Below are 15202 nucleotides of genomic sequence, written 5' to 3'. Positions count from 1 at the left end.
AGTGTCATTGTCACGGGATGACTGACTATCTTACAGTCCTGGACGGTGTGCGTTTCGTGTGGCGCGAGGGAGGGGAGGAGGGGGAGAGGATATTTACTGCACGACTCCACAACTTGCTTCAAAGACCAAAATTTACTACAGAAGCTGCAATGGTACAAAGCAAGAATTTGTATTAACAGAAACTCAGCTCAACTAGAATACTTATTTCTAATGACACTAAAAGTTATGCTAACAGTAACTACTTAGTAAACAGAAAAGGATAGCTAATTTATACTATCTGTAAATACCCAAACGAATGAACTAGGCAAACCAATTCTGATTAATCTTACCCATGCGTTGCCTCAGCGGCCAGCCCCAGGGCTCAATCCCAGGGCAGTAACTGCGGGAGGGCATCCCCGTCCCGAGGGGCTCCGCAAGTTGGCAGACCCGCTGTCACCTGTGAAGAGCCAAGGACGGCCTCCGGGGCCAACCTGTTTGTACCCTTCAGGGGAAGGTGGCGGTGGAGTCGCTAGGCCAGCTGCAGTTCCCTTCGCGCAGGCGCAGTCCCTGGCTCTTGGCTGCCGCAGGGCTCAACTCCTCCGTCGTTGTTATGACCATCGCACCCACGGTCACGGGTTGGGGGGGGGTGGCCGAGCACCCCCAAGGGCAGGCTAGCTGCCTCGCGCACTCTTCAGCACTGAAGAAAGGAGTTTGAGTGGCTGTAAATGACTGCTTGACTCTTGCAGTGGGGGTCCCAAGGAGAGATCCCATAGCTGGGCTAGGAAGGAGTTAATTCCAGTCCGCAAGGGGGCCCCAGCAGTGGAAGCAGGTGTTATCTCTCAGGGTCCTGATGAGGAGGGGAAAGTCCTGACCACAGCACTTAACACTGCCCCAGCAATGAGAGGAGGCTTTTGTCTCTCAAGGTCCTGGGACCCAAGCAGGCCTTATCTCAAAGCCTTGACATCCTCCCTTTTGGAGTGTAAAACACAGAAATTCAGGCTACTTGTATTGTAACTGGCACCAAATGTATATGGGGGGGGAGGGGGGAAGCTGGGAGCATCCCCCCACAGTCATTGTGTTTCATAGAAAGAAGACTCCACTATTATATATTTCTAGTTATGGTCTACTCAAGCTTTGTCTCTTTACAACAAAATGTATCAGGTTTAACAGTCACTGACATAATTATTTCAGCTAAAATCTTTGCTGGCCAGAATGACTGTTAGAGCAAATGTATCGGCCTATCTAGAACCTCAGCTAGTTCATGGGCATGTTTCTGTGGACGGGTTTAAGCAGATGCAAGCTCATTTCTCATGGTCCTGCCTTGGCTGGGAGCCCGTTGTGGTCAGAAACCTGCACAATGACACCAGGATGGGGCTCTCATCAAACTAGTAAGTCCTGCTCAGAGACATGGCATATTAAATCAGGTGCTGTGCAGCTTTGAGCAGCTTCTAACCGGAATTGCTTGTTTATGGCCAGTTTGGAGCATGGGCAGAAGCTGTGTTTCTCTATCCCCCTCCATGAAGGCATATTCTGTATGTATATATATATATTTTTTAAGTGGTCATCAAGAGGGCACATAAAACTTTTGTCCAAGCATTTCCTGGAATCACTGGAAGTCTTTTCATTAGCTTTAATGGAGCTGTATGGAAGACATAAGTAGTTTTCCCTACTGAGTCTCTCAGTGTTTAATCTTGCTGCTGTATGGGGATGAAGCTCTGGGAAAACCTGCTGGTAACTCTAAAGTGAGTGGTAAAGTTCCAGGGGCAGGATTTCACCCACAGTTCTCATCCTGCCACACTCTGGGCATTGCACAAATAAAAGAATACTACTTTTTTTTTTCTCCATAAAGTGAGTCTGGAGCCTCTGCTCTCATGCTGCTTCCCTTAGGATTCAGCCAGAATGGAGCTGCACGCTGATGGGAATAAGCTGCCCTATGAACTGCCAAGGGAAGTCCCTAAGAAGCTATGACAGGTTATTTTAGGGGGATACGTGTTACATCCAGCTTTGTTAGTCTATGCTGTTGTGCTTAACAGAAGATTTGAGTGCTAGGGTAGGCTATGAACAAGTAATTTGGTTACCTCATGATTTAACCCTTCTGCCACACTGCTATACCTCCCTAATCTTGTAAAGGCATCGGGCTAGTGCAAATAGTAGGCAATACAAAGCTGAGACAGGGCAGTCCTGGGGCAGCTCTATCCCAGTGTGCTCAGGCAGCAAGCTCAGAGCTGTTCAAGGTGGCGGCAGGGCCCTGCTGGTGGTGCGCAGTGGGCTGTGCTGGAGGACGGCATCAGCTGGTTCCTGCTCAAGTGCTGGGCTTGGTACTAAAGCTAAATTAGGTGGGGAGGAATGGCATTTTGAGAGGCCAAAGAATAAACACAATGTTCAGAGTTATGTGTAAGGTTGCTCTGTCTGTTCAAAGAATTAGGTGTGGTGGAAAGTTTCCTTGGAGGGTAAGGGGCAGAGAGACAGAGGAACTGTAAAGCAAAAATCGATCTGGGTATCCTTGTGCATATGAAGTCCTGCAGCTAAGTCTCAGTACAGTGAAAACAAAGTGGTTGACCTCTCCTCTCAGATACATCTGTCCATAGAAAATATCTGTTTGGACCATGTTAATCTCTTTAATTGCTGTTCAAGGTTCAGGTCTCAATGGCAAATTGCACTTTTAGTCTGATAACAGAGTTTCTACTCTTGTCAAAGCCTGGGAATTTGCTCAAGATTGTCTAAGCCTCACATATGTAATATTTTGGTTTTAGTAGTATGTTATAACATAGCAGACCTTTCTGTAACACTGGTTCCCATTTTATGCTGTGGAAGGAATTGTTATGGCCAAATATTGTGAACGTTACTAGTTGAAAGTAAGGCTGTAAGCAAAGCCCCTTAGCATAGTTTGTTCCTTTGCTTCTGTTTGCTTCTTTCCTGCCTCAGCTTGAGCCCAATTACTGTTTTATCCTTATATAAGAGTTGTAAATGTAATAATAATTACTGTGATATTACAGTGCTACCTAAGAACGCTTTTACCAATCATTATTTATAAATGACACTTCAGAAGACTAGCTCAGAGGGCAACTGGGAGAAAACCTCAAAATCGGTCTCCATAGACCACAGGCTTTACCTTGTGTGTTTGGCAGCACGCTGTATGGCAGAGTCATTGATTCTCAGGTGTATTCGGCTAAATTCCTCCACTTGTTTGTAAGTCTTCCAAATGTAAACAAGATGACAAAAAGTTCTTTTGCAAAACAGGACATGAAATCAGCAGGTCATTGCTGCTATTCTGGGAAACTTTGAAAGACAAGTACAAAATTTAAAACAAACAAAAAAAACCCTGCCTGCTTTGTTGAGTTTTAACGACTTTTTAAATAAAAAGAGTTCCTAACCTTCCTCCAGCCTCTTATAGGTAGGTTGTTGACTTTTGAGGACAGAAATTATTTTTACTTCTTGCAGGAGAATAAAGATTTAAATTCTATATTATATAATCACTGGAGAATTTAAGTTTATCTCTTTGAGAACTGTTTGTGCTCTTGTATATCAGTCTGGCTCAGAATCCTCAATGATATAGTAGTACTTATTATTGGTTATTTTAAAAGCTCTGGAGCCATATGAGAATACAAGAACTGTACTAATTCAACAAAAATGAAAACTGATGTCCGCTGCAATTCCAGCAAAGTAAAAATGCCTCATTAAAATCTTTGTTGCTTAATTCAGCTTGGCATGCTTTTTACAACTAGGTTAATGAGACATTTCTTCAAATGTCTCTCTGGGCTGGGGGGTGGTAGGGTGTCAAATTAGTTAACTTGATAAAATTTGTGCAATTTAAAAATCTGATAAAAGGAGATAGCATCTTCTGCATTATTGAGTATTTGAAACTTAAACCGTTTTTACGTTAAAACGGTGTGAAGACACTTCTGTAATTCTCTTCACTGACCTAGAAGATGCAGTCCTCTAAAATGTGTTTTTGATTTGAAACCAGCTCTGTCTAGCATGAACATGTTTCCCTTGCTAAAGGAAACTAACAGTATCAAAGCAGCCAAGGTTCTTGGTAAGGCTATAAAGACTGGGCAGGTTCATTAGCAAAGAAAGAGATAAAGAACAAATGTGTGCTTGAGTAAAGAAAGGTTTTTATGATTTATACTCTTCTTTATACAGGCAAAGTGAATCTGTGACCAGCTACTCAAACCCTGCCCTAACACTGTGATCATGCTTGCCACCAGTACCTAATCTACTCTGTTTAAGAAAATCTTTTTTCTTTTTTTGGGGAGGAACTGCACATGCTTGACCAACCCTCAGTGACTCTGGAGCGAGGGGCAGTGAAGGTAGGGATGAAATTTGTCCACTCTGAATTCTATTCTCACTTACCTGTTCAAAACTGAATTTTAATTTCATGCTGGGTGAATGAACAGCATACTAATAAAATAGAATCCTTCCCCGCCACCCCCCCCAAATCATAACCCACGCTTTCTAGAAAATGTTTTCAATGGGGTCACATCAGGACTATTCTGGGGGAGGGCCACTCACAGCCTCTGTACCTTACACAAGTCATCCTGTGACAAGTACTTGTGCTATGTCCTTACGTGTGGGTAAGGTATGAAATGCTGTACAATCATTCCTCTCCTTCTCCTATTCATATCCTCTGAGTGTTCCTGCGAAAATATTGGCTGCATCACTGCCCTTTGCCAAACCCAGCCTATTTAAAAACAACAAGCCTTTGCAAATCAGGACACCTGCTCTTGCCACGTGAAGCCAGTCAAGGCATCAATCCAAAGCCTCTGCCAGTTGTAGAGTCAATTATAATGCTTTTCACATTGCTTCATAAGAAGCAGCTCTCCATTCTTACGCTTGACGTTGTTAGTATGTAGGCAGTAATTTCTCATCTTGCTTTTTTGTCTAACTGTTATTTTCAGAAAAGCAAGTCCTCCCTATCATTTTCAGAAGATTATTCCTTAATTCTTGTTAATTACAATACCATTTCCTCATTTAGCAGCACGTTATTTTCTACAAAAGGCGTTAGCTGAACATAGAAGTGCAGTCTGGGATCTACACCCTGATTGCTTAATCTGAGTTGCCGCTGAGGCAGAGGTAGCATCCTGCCTCTCCAACATGGTGCTCCTCAAGAGACAGGGAACAGTAGCGACTTTGAAGCTTTGTTGCTGAAATAATCTCCGGTGTGTTGCCTGCTTCTTATCTTTTGCAAGGGGCACCACAGAAACCTCCCAGGTTTTCTGCTCATCTGTATAGTGATTACATTTTTAACCACAAATAAATCAGTAAAATGTGTTCAGCACCAAAGAATTATTCTTTAGATCAGCCTCTAATTTATAAAGTATATGAAACAGATTGTGTGACTGTCAATATTGAGTGAGACGAATTGCAACCAATTATTCATCCATACTATATTCTGTAATTTTCTCAAAAGCCCAAAGGTTACAGATTTCTTTACACTTCTTGCTTGCATAAATAATAAGTGATGTTTTGTGAGCTGCTTTGGGACACTACTAATAACATTTTTATCTCTGCACACAGCAGACCTATAGAACAAATGTATTAAAGATTAGAATGTTATGTGGTGTGGATCTGAAGCCTGACTTATGAAGATAAATGATCCAGCATAAGAATGCATGTTGCTTCCATCTCTGTGGAAGGGAGAATGTGGGCTTATAAATAAAAAAGCTGTTTGTATAATTTTAGTTTTAAATGAGTCTTTTTGAAGCTGTTTCTTGGAAGCATTTTCCATTAAGATTTGGTAGAATTCCAGTAAGTATTGTGGAGAAGTTTTGCTGTGCTTATTGTTTGATTTAAGCATATGAGCTTACTGACAAAAATGGATTGCTTCCTAAATTTTAACTGCTTGCTTCACTCAGACTGTGTGTTGTATTTCATCAAGCCTAATTCTTCATAGCCAATTCTGGGATATCGCGACCCATTCGGTAGGGAGGTGATATTCCTTAAAACCAAATATAACATTTTTACAATTTCCAAAATACTAGCCTAGAGACTGTCTTGAAGGACAAAGGCAGAGATTCAGAAAGGCTTTTGTGCCTGCAAGTTTCTCTCTGGTGAGTAAGTGTCAGAGAATCTAATAGGATTTTATTGCAGGGGTATCTACCAAAAAGCAGGAAGGATCTACTTCTTTATTAAATTCCACAGGTTTTCAGAATAATGTATAAAGATGCCTTCTGATTTCATCCTGATTATTGCTTCATAACAAATGCAAGAGGTAAAGCTTTTTGTGTGAAAGGCTGAGGTGGTTTATACAGCCTGGAAATACAGTTTTCCAAGCAGCAGGCCCATGTCATTAGCATGCTCCTTGGGCTGGGACTGCCACTGGTGGGCTGTGTGCCCTGTTCTTGTTGCACAGAGCCTGGCAGTCCAAGGCTGGGTAGTTCTTTCCTCTGATCCTTGCTTTCCCACTCTCCCCCCTCCCCAAATTGTCGAGGACAGGTAGACCTTCCTTGGCTGTCTTCCCCAGCCATAGCAGCTGCGGGAGAAGCAGCTACCAGAGGAACCATTTTGGGATTGGGGTCAGGGAGGGAAGGTTTACTAATGTTGGGGCTGGGATGGCAGAGCAAGCGTTCTGACTGATGGCATTAATTTGACTATAGGACGGACTGGCATTAACTGCTGGCTGCAGAAGTGATGCACAGATATTGATGAGATGATGCCCATTGTCCCCCCCTGCCCCGCCCCAAAAGCAAACACTTCCCAGACTGCTTTGTGGATAGGTTTTGCATTTTGATTTGTTTGGGTTTTAATTAGGGGCAGGAGATTAATTAAAGCCTTCATGGACTAACTATAAATGTTGGAGGCATCTGTGTTAACAGTATTTTCAGGACAGTATTTTCTCTGCTGAGCTCTCCTGGAAGTGGCTGGACTGGACAGCTGTGTTTGTAGGAATGACGGGCCAGTCGTGGTGACCAGTACTGTCCTGCTGCTGTAGGCAGTAAATGCTGATAATGTACATGCCACATAGGAGTGGGATGAAGGAGAAGAAGAGAAGGACATAGGGTCAGCCTACCTGTAAAACCCCAAAGTGCTTGCATGGAGCACTCTTGGGCTCTGCTACCAGCATTTCTGTAACTGAAATTGTGTTGCCTCCCAATGTAAATGTAGGGTAATGCCATGCAAGCCAATGGTATTACTCTGCATTTACACCACTGCACAGAGAACAGGATTCAACTCCTTGTACTTAATCATCCCAATAATAATGGTTTATATTATAAATTCTATCACAGTTTGCACAGAGACAGATGATCAGCAACGGATGCCTTTGGATATTAGATGTGGAATGGATATTTATCATACCAAAATCTGGACATTTTTGTATTAAATAGATGGCAGTAAAGCATTGCACAGTTTATAATCCTAATTAAATGGTTGTATTTTTAGTATGGAAACCTTGAAAACTACAAGCCTTGGTGATCTATGATGAATGATGCAATCATTTTTGTACTGTAGAGTTAATGTCTTTTCTTGCTGTGCAGTACTAATTTAAGGAAGATTCACCCCAGACAGTCTAAGATTCTACTTCCTTTTTTTTCTAGTGTAGAAATACAATACCAATAAGATGACAGTTTCCCCTAGTAATTTAACCCTTTTCTTGTAAATACTGTAGCACTAGTATTCATTGTATATCATTGTGGATGAAGTTTGTCCCACTTTCAGAGGGGAAAGAAAAATACATTTTCCAAATTGAAAAATCTCTGAAATCTTGAGTTCTCTCAACTATTTGACACTGTCTGCATATCCGTGAAAAATTTTTTCACTTCAAAATTGGCAGAGGGAAGGAATGGTTATAGTTACTCATGACCATGTGTCAGATCTAAAGAAAGGCTTGAGCTAGCTATGTAGGATACTGTGATGCACAAGACCTGCTGAGTGGCTGCCAACTCCTGGAAGTGCCTGAGCATGTGACTGCATCTCCTTCTAACATGAAAGCTCTCCAGGTTTGTGCTACTCTGTGATGCCCTTGTGGCCAGCCCATCTCCAGTCTGAGCACCTTGGTGCCTAGCTCCAACATAAACCCTGCTGAAGTCCAGAAATGGGAGGGGGAAGTCCCTAGTTTTTTTGAGCATTCCTATCTCATGGTTATGCTCAGAGTATGGCTCATACAACGGACAATATTGAATTAATAGTGGCGATACTCACTTTCATTCAAATACACACAATGAAAACTATCCTGTTGCAGAGGAAAGATAGGAGATGCTGTAAAGATGCAAATTCATGGACTTAAGACCAGGAGGAAAGTGTGCAGGAGCTGGGAACTAGGTCAGATAAGTAAGTATGAGGATGGAAGTGCAGCATAATCTTAAGAAAAAAAATCAAAGTACAAAATACCCACATAGCTAGAAGGGTAACAAGGAATCATTTTATTAGTGCATTAGCAGTAAACACAAGGCCAAGGGAAAGGTTGGTCTGCTACTGAAGAGAGAAGAAAAATTATTGGCACATGAAGCTGAGAAGGCCAAGGGAAAGGTTGGTCTGCTACTGAAGAGAGAAGAAAAATTATTGGCACATGAAGCTGAGAAGGCCAAGGTTAGTATCTTTTGATGCTGATCTTTACGAAAGACTTCAACCGCAATCAGAAAGCCGGCATAATTCGTACTTGACTTCAAGGCATAACACCTCAGCATGTAAAAGGGAAAGACTGTAATAGTACTTAGGTAAAGTAGGTGTTTTGAAATGAGCTTGACCTGAAACCACAGAACTTTGTTCTTGAAGTGGCTATAGCAGTCTCGGAGCAAGCAGGAGGTATCTCTGAGGACCTGTGAAGGTTTAGTGAGGCAATGGCAGAATGAACAAGAACAAATGTATTATTTATCTTTAAAAAGGAAAATAGAGGAAGAACTGGAAAGTTACAGATCAGCTGCCATTATCTTCATTTCCCAGGGAAAAGTCTCTAGAAAACGCCCAAAGAAGATATTTCTATTTAGAAGCAACCAAGGAAAACAGTCAATGTTTGTTTGTTAAGAATGTATCATGTCAAACCAATATAATAAATCTGCTTCTGTAACAATGCAAGAGGATCAGGGATCTAGCCTGAATCCAGTGCTATTCAATAGTCTTAGTGACCTGGATGATAGGCTAGAACATAGCTACACATGAGCTCCTGCCAGTTCAGTATCCTGTCAGCAACAATAGTCATTGAACAGATGCCCAGGTAAAGTAGTAACAGGGCAAACACACTTGATACTTTCCCTAGGTACTCTCCCAGGCTTCATTCTGCTTTCATTTCAGGGAAACTTCCTGAATTTGATGTGGTTTATATATTTATAAATCCTTAACATATCTCTCTTTAAAGTATTAGTCCACTCTTCCTTTGAAGCCACATAAATTTCTGCATGATGGCACACTTTGGCAGAGAGTTCTGTAAGTCTGATACTCTGGCAGGGGAAAACATCTTTTTTTTTGTTTTGTTTAATCCAGTTCTTTCTAGCTTCATTTGATGACCTTATATTCTGCACTGGAAAAACAAGTGAACAGGTGCTTTTAAGGAAGTAGCTACATGCTTCTGATCATCCTTACTGAAGAGCAGACAGATGTGAAATAAACATTAAATGTGGCTTCAGCAGAAGTTCACTTACATGGCTCTAAGACCTGGAAGTAAAGGCATTTTTCCATAACTTTCCTTGCAGCAGGCTAAACTGTTCCATGAATTCTCTCCTGTAATTATGAGAGTATACATCCATCCCTTTTTAAGAGAGGGAATTGTTGCAAGAGTGCCATATACTATAATTAAGTTTGCATTGTGGTCATGTTAACAATAGATGAGTTATGCTAACCTGTGCATCAGCTTGCGGATTGTTGGCAGGGCAGCCAGTTTGAGGGAAAAAGGACTATTGTTTCAGGTCAGCGTCTTTGAGCATGAATGGCACTAAAGCAAAGAAAATACTTAACTTCCAAGTGAAGAAAAGTATTATACAGGCAGGGAAAATCCCTTTGAGGGATCTATCAGGTTCATTGTCTGACTTGTTTTAATTTCCTGGAGAGTGGTAGATAAGTTTGTCATTCATTTCCAGGAATCAGAAGCTTTAATTATTAGTAAGCTAAGAGTGTATGCGTTCAAGAACAACTTAACTGGGTAACGTAGCCAAAGAAAGACAGCCATGTGTAAGAACTATGTCAGTAAAATTTAACAAAATAACAAGCATTTGAAAAGGTCACAGCAATTCATAGATTACCTGTGATGGTGAAAATAACTGAAGTGATTTTTTTTATTATTATTATTATTTTTAGGGAATATACATAATAATACACTTATATAAGATAGTTGCTTAAATTCTCAAGGCTACTGACACTATCAGCACACTATATTTGATAGTCGTTTTCTTAGATATTTTGGGGGACTAAAAGCACCAAGAAAACCATCTGTACAAGATTTAGGACTCCTAGGAGATATGAAGCCGCTAGCAGCAATTTTCCCTGTAGGTTTCTTAATATGAGGGACAAGTGGATATGAGGTCTTGAAGAGTTCAGGAGGACTGGCTGTTGCCCACTGCAAGCAGTTTTTGGTAAACACTGTGTACTGCTGAGAATAATTTTCCGGGGTGTTGATGTTTTTGCAAAATTAGTCATTCTAGACCAGATGGAGATATGCTTAGTGACCACCTTTCTAAGTGGATACTTAGTATTATAGATATTAACTGATTAGAGCTAAATTTCTGGACCAAGACCTAATTGTTTAATTAATCTATATTTTGTCTTTCCTGACTGGAGATTGTGTGAAATCCTCCTTCCTGGTCTTCTAACAGAGATTTGTTATAGGCAATAAAGGGAGTTATCTGGCAAGCCAGTGCTGGTAGGGCAAGAGGTGTGGTAGCTCTTCTTAGATCAACTGGTATAACTAGAAAAAACAGACAAGCTTTTAGGCACACAAGTCCTTCTTAGATTTCGTATAAAAATAGTAATCTGCCAAGTTATGGTTTGAGAACATGCCCTGAGTTTAACTTTTATATTGAACAACCTGGAGAGGAAAATGGCTGGTAGAAGAGAGGTATTTGAGGCATTAGCGTAGAGACAGCCAAGGAGCTCATTCAGCTCCTAGGGACAGTGAGACAGATGGACTTATTGCTTCTTGGATGTGAAGGATTTAACCATAGGTGATGTGTGAGGAAAACTATGATGATGTACAAAACCAATGCTTCTCTTGAATTTGTGATTTTTAGTGTGTAGTCGGTTTACTAATTCTAGTTCCCAGACATTTTTTTTGAGGATGTAAGTATGGACTAAGACATCAGATTATTTTGCCATTAGTCATGGGGTATATCTGTCCTTTGTGGACTCTCTGAGGGAATTCATTTTAGTGCCTAATGGCTGATTGGTTTCACCCAACTTGTTCCTGTCTGGGCACAGCGAGGGCAGCTGCTCCGCAGGGGAAGGTGAGCCGGGAGCTGAGTGGCGCCAGGCAGACAGGAGCAGCGGCCTCACCACAAGGAGCTGGGGTGCACGGTGGCAAGTCCTGGTCAGGATCGGGGCCAGAGCCGGTGTCAGGGTCAGTATGGCCCAGTGATCCGCCAGCAGGGCTGTAGTGGCCAGGCAGGTCCAGGGATGAGTAGGTGACAGTTAACCAAGTAATTTCAACTGCTTACACCAGCCACTCTCACCTGTCAAAGGCTATCATTTAGGGGTTTCTGATGGGTCTTGGGATAAGCTTGCCTTCAGGGAGCTGCTCTTTCTAGTGGGGCTTCTTATGGGAGCTCTCTTTCATTCAAGGCAGCCAGACCTTGCAGCTGATCAGTCCTCCTTTGGCCAATGTGCAGCTGGCATGGCCATTGCACAGGGCTGTGGCCTGTGCTATGCCACAGGAAAAACTTGCTTAACGGAAGCGATGTTTTCCTGTTCACTAGTCACCAAGTATATGGTCTGAACAGCTCTTTTTGAAAGTGAGGAGCAACTCCATGCTTACCTCATGACAGTGTTTTCCCTAAAAATCTGGAGAATATAATGAACTTTTAAATTCATTTCTTATTCTACTGGCCTTCAGCTTGGCTGTAAAGAAAAGCACAATTAAAAATGCTTCAGTAAGCACACAGAAGACTCCATTTTATGGATGGCTGAATTAGAAAATAAAAAGTCATTACCTGTGAAATATCCTAATTGAATTCTTCATCATAGGGTCAAATGTATTTTTTAAAAGGTAATGTTTAAAACGGACTATGGTTTCGAAGTATGGTTTCAAAGGTCTTTTGGGGAATTTCCAAATATACCTTTCAGTTGTACCTTTATATTATGAAGGTTAATGTGCACTTTTCAAGTTCAATATGTGACAGGTGCGTGTGTGGAGCATGTAGCTGGCAACAGAGTGTCTGAAGATTTTTGCCTGTTGTAGAAGCACAGAAACCTGAACCTTGAATTAGGCAGATCTGGAGCTGACAGTTTCTGAAATACTGCATTTTAAAAGTAGACCTTGCCTGAAAGGAGGCTCTTGCTCTGCTTTGAAATGTGCTGGTGAATCTGGTTCTTCTGCTCCAAACAGTAAGCCCTTGAAGCAATTCAATCTTTTTTGGTGATTTTAGGAACACTTTTGTTGCTATTTTATTCCTGTTAGCAATGGAAATAAAGAGGGAGCTGAGAGTCATATTTTTTCCCATGTATCACTCACTGACAGAATCACTGAGTTTCAATCAATGGCAGCTCTACAAATTGTTGCTGTAAAGGGAGAACAGAAGAGGTTTGCATCGATGTCACAATTTCACTGGAGAACAAGTTTGCAGAGCCTTTTCTGAGGGTACGCTTTATCCTGAAAAACCTTTGTTACGAGAAAAGAATGAGTCTGCCTTAACTCTCAGCATCAAGACTTGGGTTATACAAGAGAGTGGTTGAAAACATGGCTTTATTTGTAAGCAGGCAGGACTGAAGAAGATATCATTGGGAAAAAGTATCAATGAAACCACTATATTGGTCTTTCTTACAGAGTGACATTACTAATACTTTGGAATACTTATTGCTTAATTTCACTACCATTAATTATAATAAACATTCCTTTCCCCTTGTGCTGTCTTTCTCTATTCCTTACAATATAGTATGATTCCTCCCCCCCCATGTTTACTCATTGCTAAAACATTTTGTAGGGTGGGCAGGGATGGCATTTGGCACCTGTCAAAATCTCTTCCAGTACTGAGTGAATAGCAGTGAATCTTGCAACCGTGCAACGGCATTGGCCAGAAGCAGAATCGTGGTCAATGCTGCTTTCACTATTTATAGAGCTGTTTATCAAAGCTCCCTGCCATCAGTAAAAATTACAGGAAAAATACAAGGCCAAGTGTTGAAGTCTGACTAGAGGAGCAATTGTTTTTACTGTACTAGAAATTACTTCCCATTCTCTTGCCCTCCTCCACCCACAAGCGATACTTAAAGTCTCCTCTTACCATGGAGATGGTTCTTTCTTGATTTCTGCTATTGATCACTAATGTTTTAATATGGTGCCCAAGTGGGTGCTGCAGCCAGGACCATGAACTTCTATGGCCTGGGAGAGAGCACTCAGTTTTGCTACCTGTGCTTTCAGGAGACTCCTTGGTCTGAACCTGTGGATCAGCAAGCTCTGGATTACCGCACCGCTGCCGCATGGAATTACGTTTTCTCCCCTGTCTGGGAAGTTTGTCCAGTACTTCAGATTGCTCTTCAGGCCATCACTTGCAAGAAGATGCCACTGTAAGAAGAAGAAAGTACTTTACCTCTAAGGCATAGCAGGAACCGTGGGTCTGGTGTAGCTTCCTTTGCAACACACACACCTATTGCTCTGCAATGAGTGATACACTTGCAAGCGGGAAATGAATTGGTACTGGCTGGTACCAGGGCAAACCACTGCTCAGGCATGTCTGCAATAGTGATAGCTCTTCATCTGAAAACCAACTTCACATTAGAATTTATTCTTTTCTCTCCTGAGATGGACCAGAATTTGCAGCTGTTGATGGAAGAGCTTAGCTTGTCTCGCAGTGGGGTATGCAGAAAAAAAATTGTTCTATTTTGGAACGAAGGTTTTTTTTTTTTTTTTTCTTTAACTAGAATTTAAAAAATAGAATTGAAATTACGTCCACTGTGAACTGGTTGAAAAACTCAAACAGTTTTTCTTTTATAATTGACTGTCTTTTAATTCCAATTGAATTTTTTGTAGACTAAAAAGAAATAATAAACTCTGTGTGGAGTTTTAGGGTACAAGTGATACAAAATGTCTTTGAAATGATGTTGGAATGTTGCTTAAGAAACAATTATTGTAATTCAACTGCAATTTGCTATTCGCTATTTCTGCACCTAAGACAAATGGGATATTTTCCGCAGAGGGTGGGGGGACAGAAGACAGCCAGTGAACATGTGGTTTATGCTACGCTAGGATCAGATTCTTGTGGTGCCCAAGAGTAACATACCAGATGCTTATCAGGGTCATTAAGAGCTGATCCTAAAGCTTCTTGGCAACAAAAGGACTGTATGACTAAATGGCTGACCCACACACTGAAGTCAATTTAAAAATTTTCTGTTAGTTTTAGTTATCATTGGATTGTATCTTAAATTACAAAAGCAAAAAACAAGAAAGACTGACACTGTAAACTGGATGAAAAGTTTCTTTAATATGAAATTTAAATTTTTGCAAAAGAGATTAAATAGATCCCAATTAACACTTACTGCTTTTGCTGGATTTATCTGACCTGAGACACTGAAATTATTAGAGAAAGCCACTTGTTTAGTTAAAATGAAATTAAGGGGCTTTGTTTTATTACCAAAATCAAAGCAAATTTTTTTCTAATAAGGCTATCTTGTTTACCTCATGTATCTTTTAAAACAGCCTGGCGGAACAGGGTGAGACATCTGCAAATGAATGCCTAGAAGAACCATCTTTTACACCTCATTTAAACTATTTTATCTACTCATTTTCCAGGCATTTTCTAACCATGTACATTGTTATCGAATTCCTATTGGCTACTCAAGTTGTTTTTGTCAAGTGTATATCCTTTGTTATTAGCCTATTTTTATTATCACACACATGCAGTTTCTCACGAGTAGACCTGTCCTATCTAGGAATAATGCCTTTTTATTGTAACAAAATTTAAACTACCATGTCTAAAGACTTGCTTAGTTTGAAGAACTGTTGCAGTAAAGACCAAAATGTCACCCATTAGCAAGACTGTTCTTGTTGTAATTGCTTTTCTGGCTGATAATAGTGGCTGTACTTGTGCCACAGAATCTGTGGACAACCCTATTATATTTGATAAGCTCTTGTTTTACTTATGTGTGGAAA

The 15202-nt window shown here is 41.0% G+C and overlaps 1 long non-coding RNA gene across 3 annotated transcripts in view; it reads right to left on the bottom strand.

Moving 5' to 3' along the window:
- Positions 1–660: 660 nt before the first annotated feature.
- The window catches only part of LOC136995321 (uncharacterized), a 28990-nt gene continuing 14448 nt past the window's right edge, over positions 661–15202 (bottom strand). For 2 of the 3 annotated variants that reach the window (XR_010886892.1, XR_010886891.1), the window contains exon 3: positions 12451–13618. This is a non-coding gene — a long non-coding RNA (uncharacterized lncRNA). Of the gene's footprint in view, positions 677–12450; positions 13619–15202 lie in introns of those variants that run through there. The other variant, XR_010886893.1, reaches the window with a different exon arrangement.

This window comes from Apteryx mantelli, chromosome Z (assembly GCF_036417845.1).
Source record: "Apteryx mantelli isolate bAptMan1 chromosome Z, bAptMan1.hap1, whole genome shotgun sequence".
Lineage (NCBI taxonomy): Eukaryota > Metazoa > Chordata > Aves > Apterygiformes > Apterygidae > Apteryx > Apteryx mantelli.
The sequence above is the reverse complement of the archived record's forward strand: the minus strand, read 5'-3'. Positions and strand labels throughout refer to the sequence as shown.